This window comes from Panthera tigris, chromosome C1 (genome assembly GCF_018350195.1).
Source record: "Panthera tigris isolate Pti1 chromosome C1, P.tigris_Pti1_mat1.1, whole genome shotgun sequence".
Taxonomy (NCBI): Eukaryota; Metazoa; Chordata; class Mammalia; order Carnivora; family Felidae; genus Panthera; species Panthera tigris.
In genome coordinates this window covers 158254841-158266232 of record NC_056667.1, presented here as the reverse complement: position 1 = coordinate 158266232, position 11392 = coordinate 158254841, and the positions used below count along the sequence as shown (strand labels likewise).

General features: G+C 41.0%; 1 non-coding gene across 1 annotated transcript; it reads right to left on the bottom strand.

The window, feature by feature from the left end:
- Positions 1–916: 916 nt before the first annotated feature.
- On the bottom strand, positions 917–1023 carry LOC122241639. Its single transcript, XR_006221880.1, has one exon. It is a non-coding gene; the product is annotated as a U6 spliceosomal RNA (small nuclear RNA).
- Between the last annotated feature and the right edge of the window lie 10369 nt (positions 1024–11392).

Below are 11392 nucleotides of genomic sequence, written 5' to 3'. Positions count from 1 at the left end.
AAATAAAGAGTCTGGAAATAGTGGGAAAAGCTCCATGGCTGGAAGGAAGTGACACATCTGAGCAGGTGGAACCTCACCTAGATGTGGGGTTTCCCAAGGGATTATACACATGCCTGCATTCTACTGTAAGGCGATTTTATTTATTTATTTTTAAAGATTTTACTGTTAAGTGATCTGTACACCCAGCGTGGGGCTTGAACTCACAACCCAAGAACAAGAGTTGCATGCTCCACCAACTGAGCCAGCCAGGCTCCCCAGTAAGATGACTTTACATGGTAAATGGTCAAACATGTTTTTTCAGCTTAATAGTTACAGATTAATTGTAATTCATATTTAAACCATTCAACTAGCACGGCAAAACCTTCATTTCACAAGTGAACTTTTTCTTTCAAAATGAACACATTTAGGGGTCCCTGGGTGGCTCAGTTGGTTAAGCAGCCGGCTCTTGCTTTTGGCTCAGGTCATGATCTCACAGTTTCATGAGTTCGAGCCTTGCATCAGGCTCTGTACTGACAGAGCCTACTTGAAATTCTTCCTCTCTGCCCCTCCCCCACTTGTGCTTTCTCAAAATTGATAAGCTTAGAAAAATAAAATCATTAAAAAAATGTATCTCAGTTGAAAACATGAGATGAGTTTAAAAACTAAATATGAATGCAGGTAGAATTTGGTTCTGCCAAAATCTGAAAATCTGGAATGCTGTGGGAAATTTCAAGGTAGCTACTTTATAATCTTCTTTCTTGAGCTTTAAGATGTACATGTCATCAAATCTAAGGATATCTCGAGTATAAAATGAACCGTTATGAAGAAACAAGAAAATGCTGCCAACTAACTTACGGCCCATGTGCTCTGAGCACTTAGAATTTTATTTTATGTGTAACGAAAGCTCACTTTCAGACTTACTTGTCATTATTTTTTTTTACAGCTGGAACGCTTCACAAATTTGCGTGTCGTCCTTGCGCAGGGGCCGTGCTCATCTTCTCTGTATCGTTTCAATTTTAGTGTATGTGCTGCCGAAGCGAGCGCAGCCATTTCTTTTTTAGTCACATATTACAGCGGTGTTTCTGTGCCTTCCTGTATGTGTAGTAAAGTAGGTTTTCATTTAGTCCATGCCACATTATGATCATTTTGAAGATGTTTTAACAATAAACCTCAAGTCCTGTGGTACTGACAATGCACATAACTCTAGGGAAGGGACAGCCAAGCACCTAAGACCACATTTTTGCACACAGAGGCAATGGCGCTGGCAATGCGTCTTTGCTGCACCTGATTTCAGAGGAATAAAAAGGCGGGAAAAAATGTGCGTCTTAGAATAGGTAACATGCACTAACACCTTCTTCAAGGTGCTCCTTAAAGGTCCCTGGGGATTGTTTCCTTTCTTAGGTCCGGGCTTTTTCCAGGAGCAGAGATCACCAACAGAGGTGAGGTAATTCAGAAAGCCTTAGAGGAAATAATGAGTTGGATGTCAGAACGCTGAGATACTTCCTACTATCTTGTGCTGCATGGGGTCCTAACTCAGTCAATAGCCAGGCTGGCGCAACTAGGCGACTTCATGCAACAAATCATCACTCAATTGTGATGAATATGTCAAATTCCCAATTAATTCAAGGGTAGAGCTTATGTAGGATTCACCTCTGTGGCTTCATCACCCACCATGCATTGCACAATATAGGTAATAGATGAAAGACGGTTGACAAGACTGCTAGTTGTAGACAATTCATAATTCCTCAGTGAAATAATAATGATCTTTCAGTAGTGATATCCTCTAATAACTGTTGACTGTGAGTGGAATTGTGAGAACTTATGATGAGCCGAAGCACTGTTCTAATTGCTTTACATTTCTTCAATTCTTTTGCTTTTTCTTCAATTTTTTTGTTTTTATTTATTTTTAAAAATTTTGTAGGGGCGCCTGGGTGGCTCAGTCGGTTGAGCGTCCGACTTCAGCTCAGGTCGCGATCTCACGGTTCGTGAGTTCGAGCCCCGCGTCAGGCTCTGGGCTGATGGCTCAGAGTCTGGAGCCTGCTTCCGATTCTGTGTCTCCCTCTCTCTCCCATTCATGCTCTGTCTCTCTCTGTCTCAAAAATAAATAAACATTAAAAAAAATTTTTTTTTTAAATTTTGTAATTTTTTTTTTGAAAGAGACAGAGACAGAGTGTGAGTGGGGGTGGGGCCAAGAGAGAGGGAGACACAGAATCCAAAGCAGGCTCCAGGCCCTGAGCGGTCAGCACAGAGCCTGACGCCGGGCTCGAACTCACGAGCCATGAGATCATGACCTGAGCTGAAGTCGGATGCTTCACCGACTGAGCCACCCAGGCACCCCTAACTGCCTCACATTTCTTAATTAATTTACTACCTAACAATCCCCAAATTAGATACTATTATTATCTTGATTTTACATATGAGGAAGCTGAGGCACAGAGTCATCAGTTAACTCGCCCAGTTGTGACATTTCAGAGCTAGATTTGAACTCAGGCAATTTGGCTTAGCATTCATGCACTTAACCATTATACTTTATTGCCTCTACCATGTAATGCTTTACAGCTGTAATAAAAGAATAAAAGCAAATAGAATTCTCTAAACCTGCAGATACTTGGTAAATGTATAAAGTAAACCATGCTCTCTGGATTCTCCATAAACACTTATTTATTGATCGTTCAGAGAATGAGGCAGTAAGAAGTACTCCATGCCATGTTAAAATTAACGATAACAAAACCCATGCCATCAGCGAATGCACGGAAAAAGGATGGAAGACTGATCTTAAGACCGTGACCATGAAGTTAAGGCAAAATGTCAAACCAAGGCAAAAAGTTTCGGGCTCTCCAAAAAGCACCTATAGTGGATACACTAACTCAGCATGTAAAAATCCTCACATGTGCCAGCCGAGGGTTAAGTTCAGGCCTCCTTTTGACCACACAAGCCCTGAGACAGTATTTGGAATTTAGTGAGCTACAGCAATGAATTACCTCGAACTGAAATCAGATATGACGAAGACTCGTCAGTGTCTGAATCCCGGCAGACTGTGGTGAATACTGTGTTAGGGAAGTTAATTAAACCAAGAAATTGAATTTTTCTTTTTTAAAGAAATGGCCATTGGGTGTTAATCAGCTATAAAGAAGAAAGCAGAAAGCCAAGGGGATCTGTAAAAGAGCTTTGCCCTGTAAGCACAGTTACCTCACCTCTGACCTCCATAACTGGCAAAGAATTTGGCTCTGGCAATATTCTTTGTGAAGCGAGCGGCTTGAATCACTGCCACCAGCCAATGAGTTTTCTCTACTCCAAATGAATTCTCCTGAACCACTGAAACTAAGGTCTATGTTCCTGAATGGCTATTATTTGGAAGATTTCTAGAGATACTGCAAAATCTGCTCCTGACCCCCACCCCCTTGCCTGGAAGCTGCAAGTCGTGGTATTTAGCCTCTGCTCCAATGGAACAAAACTCACAGAGAGGAAAAACTGGCTGGGCAAGTGATACACCCAGGGTGAAAATGGAAACTGCCTCGAAAAATTATGAAGACACACCCAAAATGAGCAAGTAATAAAGAAGGAGGGACTTATTTACTGTGCTACCTCTTACCTTTGAGAGAATCCACATGGCTGAAGTCCTGATTTTTTATTGCACCAGGGTGTGATATTTTGGGGACAGGCAAGGAAGAGCAGCTGAATTCTACTGAGTCTGAAATCTTCTCTGAGTCAACTGTAGTGAATTACTGACCAGCTACCACAGGGTCATATTCAGAAGTTTCCATTTCTCTCATGTCAATAGTCTGGAGATCTTCACAAAATATTGTAATATACATTTACCGTAAAAACTGATAGACGTTCCACTACCATTGCTAGTCCCATCCACTACTACTCAAAACAGTCTGTTAATAGTTTGCCTTTTGTGAAAACATATTCCCATATGGTGAGTTGGCTGACCAAGCATTCTAGCACTTTCCCAGCCCCAAGGAAACCATTTAAGGCATCGTTGCAAATCGTCATGTCATCTCCAGGTCCTGTCTAGTCACAAGGTTCTATCAGAACAACATATCACTTGGAGAAGTATTCAACTCATCCATTCAGATCCCATCCCATTTAGTGTTCTGACTATGCATTCTGTTTCAAATGAAATTAAATACTCCCTAGTCTGCTGCTGAATGCTAAAAATGGAATCCTTTTGAAGAAACAAAAAACAAATAGTTATATAGGTAAAAATATTATTGTAGCTTGTTTATTTTTAAATGTTTGTTTGAGAGAGCATGCACAAGCGGGAGTGGGAGAGGGAGAGAGAGACTCCCAAGCAGGCTCTGTACTGCCAGTGCAGAGCCTGACGTGGGGCCTGATCTCACAAACCATAAGATCATGACCTGAATCAAAATTCAGAGTTGGATGCTTAACAGACTGAGCCACCCAGGCGCCCCTGTAGTGTATTAATTTTTTTGGCAAGTGCAGTTCCTGGCTCATTGTAAATACTCAAATATTTATCAAATAACTAAAGCATAAATATGTGGTGGATATTGAATGCAGCTGGACATTTTGTGTACCTCCTCCTCCCCATCTATCACTCATTGTGTCCTAGTCACTTTTTCTACGTGATGGCTCCTGGACTGCTCTGAATCGCCCTGTGTCCTGACCCTACTGTGACAACCAAGGTTTAGGTAGTCACCTAAGGGCTCCTTCCTTTCCCTCACATCCACAGGGGTACCTATTTGACATCTCCTTCCTCTGTGTGTCTGCAGCATGTTACCTAGGGGCTGGGAGTGCCGGGGGCCATGTGGGAGCACATGGGTTTGCCTGCCTTCCTTGGGGACTCCCTCCCTCTTCGCCCATTCACCTGTCATGTCTCATCCATCTTCTATGGTAAGGTGGCAGCAGCTATGCCTATACAAGAGACCCCAGACATAGTCCCAACAGAAAAAAGTGGACATAGGACATAGACCGTTTTCTAGGGAAAATACACAAATCTCTAAGAAAAATACACAGAAAGAACAAATCCCACTTTTTGCCAAAGAATGCAAAATTAAAAGGAATAGGATATACCTATCAGAAAGACAAGCAATAAAAGGAATCAGAGAGAGGATGGGGAAAGGCATTCTTACGTTTGGGGAAAGTAAATTCATACAACTTACTCAAGGACAACTTGGAACATGTATAAAATCCTCAAAAGGGTAGTGTCAAACTCAGGAACTTCATTTCTAGGAATTATCTGAAGGAAAAAGACATTACACGAGATGTGCAGTTGACCATTGAACAATATAGGTTTAAACTGCATGGATCCACTTACATGTGGGTTTTTTTTTCAATAAATACTATAAATGTACTTTCTAGCCCTTACAATTTTCTTAATAACACTTTTCCTCTAGCTTACTTTATTGTAAGAATACATCTAGTACATATAATACAAATATGTGTTAATCAACAGTCTACATTACCAGTAGGCTTCCAGTCAACAGCAGGCTATTAGTAATTAAGTTTTAGGGGGCCAAAAACAATATGTGGATTTTGAGCAAGGAGTTGATGCCCCTAACTCCTGCATTATTCAGGGTCAACTATACATACATGGATTTCAATACAGCAATATTTACAATAGCAAAAAACAGAAGTTTAGTTAAACAAATTGTGCTACATTCTGAGAATTCTGTGTGATCATTAACATGATGATGTGTATGTTTGTGTGTGTGTGTGTGTGTGTGTGTGTGTATATATATATATATATATATATATATATATATATATATATATATCTCCATACATATTTGACACAGAGAAATGTTTTGAATATCTTGTTCAGTGAAAAAGCAGACCACAGAACAGGTGATTGGATGCGGTATTTTTGCAAAAAGATTTCTAGCATGTTTATGCTTATTTAAAAGTCTGTAGGAGGGGCACCTAAGTGGCTCAGTTGGTTAAGCATCCAACTTCAGCTCAGGTCATGGTCTCGTGGTTCACAAGTTCAAGCCCTGCGTCGGGCTCTGTGCTGACAGCTCAGAGCCTGGAGCCTGCTTTGGATTCTGTGTCTCCTTCTCTTTCTGCCCCTTCCCTGCTCATGCTCGCTCTCTCTCTCTCTCTCTCTCTCTCTCTCTCAAAAATAAATTAAAAACATTAAAAAAATTTTTTTAAAGTATGTAGGAAAAATATAAAATACGAACAGTGGTGAGAATGTGGAAATTTACATTTTAACCTTTCTGCTAATATACATTTGTGCTTTTGGCAAAGTATGTGTTTTATTTCAGCAATAAAAAATAATTGCTCATGCGGAGCAAAATGTTTTCATTTTTCTATTCCCAATAAGAAAACCCACAATATTACAGTATTTTAAGCTGAAAGCGTTAATACTTTAACCACTTATTTTACAAATAAGTGGACTGAGGCCCTGAGAAATTAACTGACTTGCCCAAAGGTGTCATCCCGGGCCACTTCAAGGTGAGGGACAGAGTCAGAATCTGAACCCAGAGCAGTTCATTGCTCCTCCTAAAGCAACACGGTATTTCTGAAGAGGACTCAAGCACAGAAGTGTTACCAGGAGGGCTGAGTGGCAGCCCAGTCTGTGGGCACAAGCAGTCACTGGCTCTCAGTAGATCTTGAAAATGGCCCAGAACACAGCCTGCTGAATAGCTGGAAGAAAACTTTCAGAGCATGAAAAACGTTCCACCAGTCTGGCTGACAAGCTGTATTTTCCCATTTGGTAGGTGAAATCTTCTCCAGAAAATGCCATATTATAAAGAGCTCCTTTCTCTGAGGTGTGAATGATGTCTTTCATGAGGAAGGCTCTAAGGTGATAAACTGGATGCCAAGAATAATTAAGCAAGCCCCACGGCCAGGAGAAGACTAAATGCACGAGTCTCCATTCAGTGCAGGTTGTATCAAATGGACAGATCAGCTGATATCAGTTAAAGAAAAGAGTAATTAAAGATTCTTACGCTGCCCTTGCCAAAAGGTTAGCTCTTAAGGTGACGCCGAGAGACCTCACTACTTCAGTCAGTACTGGGATCTGAATAACACTCTGAATTGAGTCCTGAATCTTTACATCTATAGAGGGGGCAATTAGCCTGCTTGCAGTGGAGCTTTTAGACAGCAGTTGCTCCCCTGGTGCCTTCACTCAGCCTCCCTTAGGCTTCCTCCAGGAACGTGGACCAAAATCCAATAAGAGTTAAAATCATTTTCTTCTGGTCAGGAAAGGGCGATACTACCATCTTTGAGCTGGTTAGCAGAATATTTTCAGTTCAGTAACACCCTCAGTTACTGAGCTGATCTGGCTACTATATATTTTTCCTGAACTGGTTTTATGTACTTTTTCTTTGAATGGATCTCTACTCCTTGCTTTCCATGGGGCCTGGGCTAAGAAGGCTCAAGAGCTTACCAAAATGTGAATCTATTAGTGGACTAGATTGGGCTGCATGTAACAGAAGAATGCATAGTATCTGCCTCAGATGGAGAACAGTTTCTGGTCTGGAATAGACCCTCTATTTTTTATTTGCTATATTCATCAAAGTGGCTTCTATTCTCAATGCCATCTCATGATCCAATATAACTGAGAGAGCTCCATCCATTTCAACCCATTCCAGGCAGCAGAAAGGATGAAGAACAGAAATTACATGAAAATAAGTTCTAGTGGAACCTTGCTAGCCTGGTCTTCTTGAGGTGACTTTGACCCTACATTCTCCGATCCAGAATGTATTTCTCTGGCATTTTAACGTTTAAAAGGCAGACATGTCCCTCACTTCCCATTTCTGACACCTTACTCTAGTCCTGAAATACTACAATGAGAATTATCTTAGAAGAAATAATCACCTTTGCCTCTCTCTAGGTTGCAGGCCAGGATTCCTCCAACTTGTCCTAATGCATCTCAAACAGCCCAGAACTGTCAGTGCAAAATAAACCATCCCTAAAGAAGTAGAATGTTATTCCTCCTCTCTCCACTTTTCATGAAGTCCTGATTTCACTGAAAAAGCCCATTAGAGGTGGACAGGTAAACTTCCTTTTCCCCATACTTAACATAATAAAGAACTTCCTCATATTTAATCTAAATCCCTCAAATACAAGTCAAACCAATTTTATGTTTTCTCTTCCTTGAAAATGGAGACCACTTAGCCACCTTATACCTAAATCTTAGAAATAAGATTTTAGTTAATAGGTGAGATATGTGGATTTAGATTTCTACTTTTTGGGGAGAGGATTGCAAGGAATTATGGTATTTTAAAAATACTATTTAATAAGTTAGAAAACACGTTGGAAATAGATCTATAATGAAAACAGATCTATAAGCACTGTACTCCCATGGCTTAAAAACTCGTGCAAACATTTGAAGATATCATGGTCCGCTCTTGTAGTTATGACTTATAGAAAGGAATAGATTGCCTGCTTCCAGGTCATGCTAATACAACTTCTCTAGGAATCAGTGATAGATATTCTATGCCTGGTCTGGTTTATCTGTGATAAGAATTTAGTATACTGGAAAATTTATGCACCTAAGATTTTAATTAAAAATAGAATTGTGAGGAGCAAAAAAACCAAAAAACAAAAAACCCCAAAAAACGTGGGAGGAACTGTGCCATAATGAAAAAGAGTATGATTTTTAGAGCCAAAGAGCCATGGATTCAAATCCTAGTTCGGCCACCTAATGGCTGTATAGTTCTGAGCAAGTCACTTAGTTTTTCTGAGCCTCAGTTTCTTCATCTGCCTAATGGTGTCAATCATAACTGTCCTGCAGGTGTGGGGAAAAGTCTGGGAAGGATATTGCACTAAGGTGACGGAATGCAAATGGCTTACTCCATAAATGTTTCTAGATTCTTAAACTAGGGACATGATAGGCTTCACGAGGACTGGGCAGTGTTTTCTTAGGGACAAGCTGGTCATATCAAGAATATTTCAGGGGCGCCTTGGTGGTTCATTCGGTTAAGCATCCGACTTCGGCTCAGTTCACGATCTCACAGTCTGTGAGTTCGAGCCCCGCGTTGGGCTCTGTGCTGACAGCTCGGAGCCTAAAGCCTGCTTTGGATTCTGTGTCTCCCTCTCTCTGCCCCTCCCCTGTTCACACTCTGTCTCCCTCTCTCTCTCAAAAATAAATAAACATTAAAAAATATTTTTAAGGGGCGCCTGGGTGGCTCAGTTGGTTAAGCGGCCGACTTCGGCTCAGGTCATGATCTCACGGTCTGTGAGTTCGAGCCCCGCGTCGGGCTCTGTGCTGACAGCTCGGAGCCTGGAGCCTGTTTCAGATTCTGTGTCTCCCTCTCTCTGACCCTCCCCCGTTCATGCTCTGTCTCTGTCTCAAAAATAAATAAACGTTAAAAAAAATTAAAAAAAGTATTTTTTAAGAACATTTCACACTACTGAGGAGGAAATAAAGAAAAGCCAAGATAAAACTGAAAAACAAACTCTGTGAAAGGCATCAGGAACTTCTGTTTCGTTTTGAATTCCTTCATCAAGGGGAATTCCCTTCAGACAGGAAAGAAGGATGGGACAAATTCTGACATCAGGAAAGGCGCTCAATTAGGGGAGAAGAGCTTATTGGGCTCACCCAGCTCAGTGGTTCTCTGTCCCGCTGCACCCAAGGATCATCTGGGGGGCTTACAACTATTGATGCTTGAGCCTCGACCAGAGATTCTGATTCTCTGCACCCTGGGAATTAGATTTTTAAAAACCTCACTCCTCGTTTCAATGGCTTTTACCTCTGCTGGCACACTAGCATCACCTGGGGGTGCTTAAAAAAGCAATACCCTGCTGATACTCTCTCCCCCCGCCCCCCAAGATGTGGATTCAATTGGCCTGTGAAGGGGCCCAAGCACAGGTAGTTTTAAAGCTGTGATTCTAATGATTCAGGTGATTCTAATGTGCAGCCAGGGTTGAAATCCAGTGACCTAGATGCTCTAAATTAGCTTGAATGACCTAACCTGGATGAGTTCCAGAATACCGAAAACACTTGCAAATGAAATCGCTGAACCCCTTTGCCATCTTTAAGGAAGTGTGAAGAATGTGTTGGAAGAATATTTGGGGTGCTTTTTGAAAGACTCAAGAAGGGCAAATGTGATCCCAATTTTCCAAAAGTCAAAAAAAAAAAAAAAAAAAAAAAAAGAAAGGTACTCTAATCTGTAGTTCTGGCAATTTGGTGTTAAGCCCAGGCAATATTTCTTTTCATTAAAATAGTTTATCAATAGCGATCAATACGAGCTTGCACAGATTCAGCAAGAAAGAGACACATCAAACTACTGTATTTCTTATTTCCACAAAAGTGCCTGACTTTTAGATAAGGGGCATGTATGTATCAACTCATTAAAGGTACAAAGGATAAAGGTCCCCCTTTATGTTCAAAGGCCCCCAGTGGATGCCTGAAACTGTGGATAGTACCGGACCCATATATGCTATGGTTCTTCCTATATATACATGCCTGTGATAAAAAAATAATTTATAAATTAGATACAGTAAAAGGTTAACATATCTAATAATAAAATAGAACAATTATAACAATATAGTGTCATAAAGGTTACATGAATGTGATCTCTCTCTCTCTCTCTCAAAATATCTTATTATACGGTACTCACCCTTGTGATGATGTGAGCTGATAAGATGCCTATTTGATGAGATGGAGTGAAGTGAATGATGTAGGCATTGTGACATAGCGTTAGGCTGCTATTGACATGACAATACGTCCGGAGAAGGATCATCTGCTTCTGGACTGTGGTTGACTGCCAGTAACTGAAACTGCAAAAAGCAAATCCTCAGATAAATGGGGACTACTACATGTGGCAAAATTGTGTGTGTGTGTGTGTGTGTGTGTGTGTGTGTGTGTGTGTGTGTTGTTAAGGTGAAGAACCAATATCCATGCTTCTCAAACTTGATTGTGCAGTGAATCCCCTGAGCCTCTTGTTAAAATGCAGATTCTGATTCTGGAGGTCTGCAGTGGGGCCCGAGAATCTGCATTTTAACCAGCTTCATGGTGTTGCACAAGTCCACGTGCCACACTTTGAGTAGCAAGGGTGTAGCCTGCGTGACAGTAGTTAGGTGGGTTAGCAAGCAACTGAACAGCTATATCAAAAGAAGATTGGTCAGTGGGTCAATGTCATTCTGGAGGAAGGTTTTTGCACTTGGGATATACTTTTGTTTAAGAATATTAATAGTGGCTTAGACATTTTTTGGCTGCTTATCACATTTTCAGATGACGTAGGAGAGAGAGCTGGTTGGCATGGAGCTGGAAGAGCTAATGACAGAATTAGCATCCAAATAGCTTTCAACAGGGTCCTTTTTCTCTGACCCAGCACGAATAGATGGTTCACGTCACATTCTTTTACAGCGTGCTTTCCAATTGGCCATATTACTAACTAGATGAGTGGACTTAGGTAAATCAGTTAACCTCTTGAACTCCTAGGCTCCTCATCTGTAAAATAAATGGGATTATTAGCTGGAATTCTGTTAGCTGCAT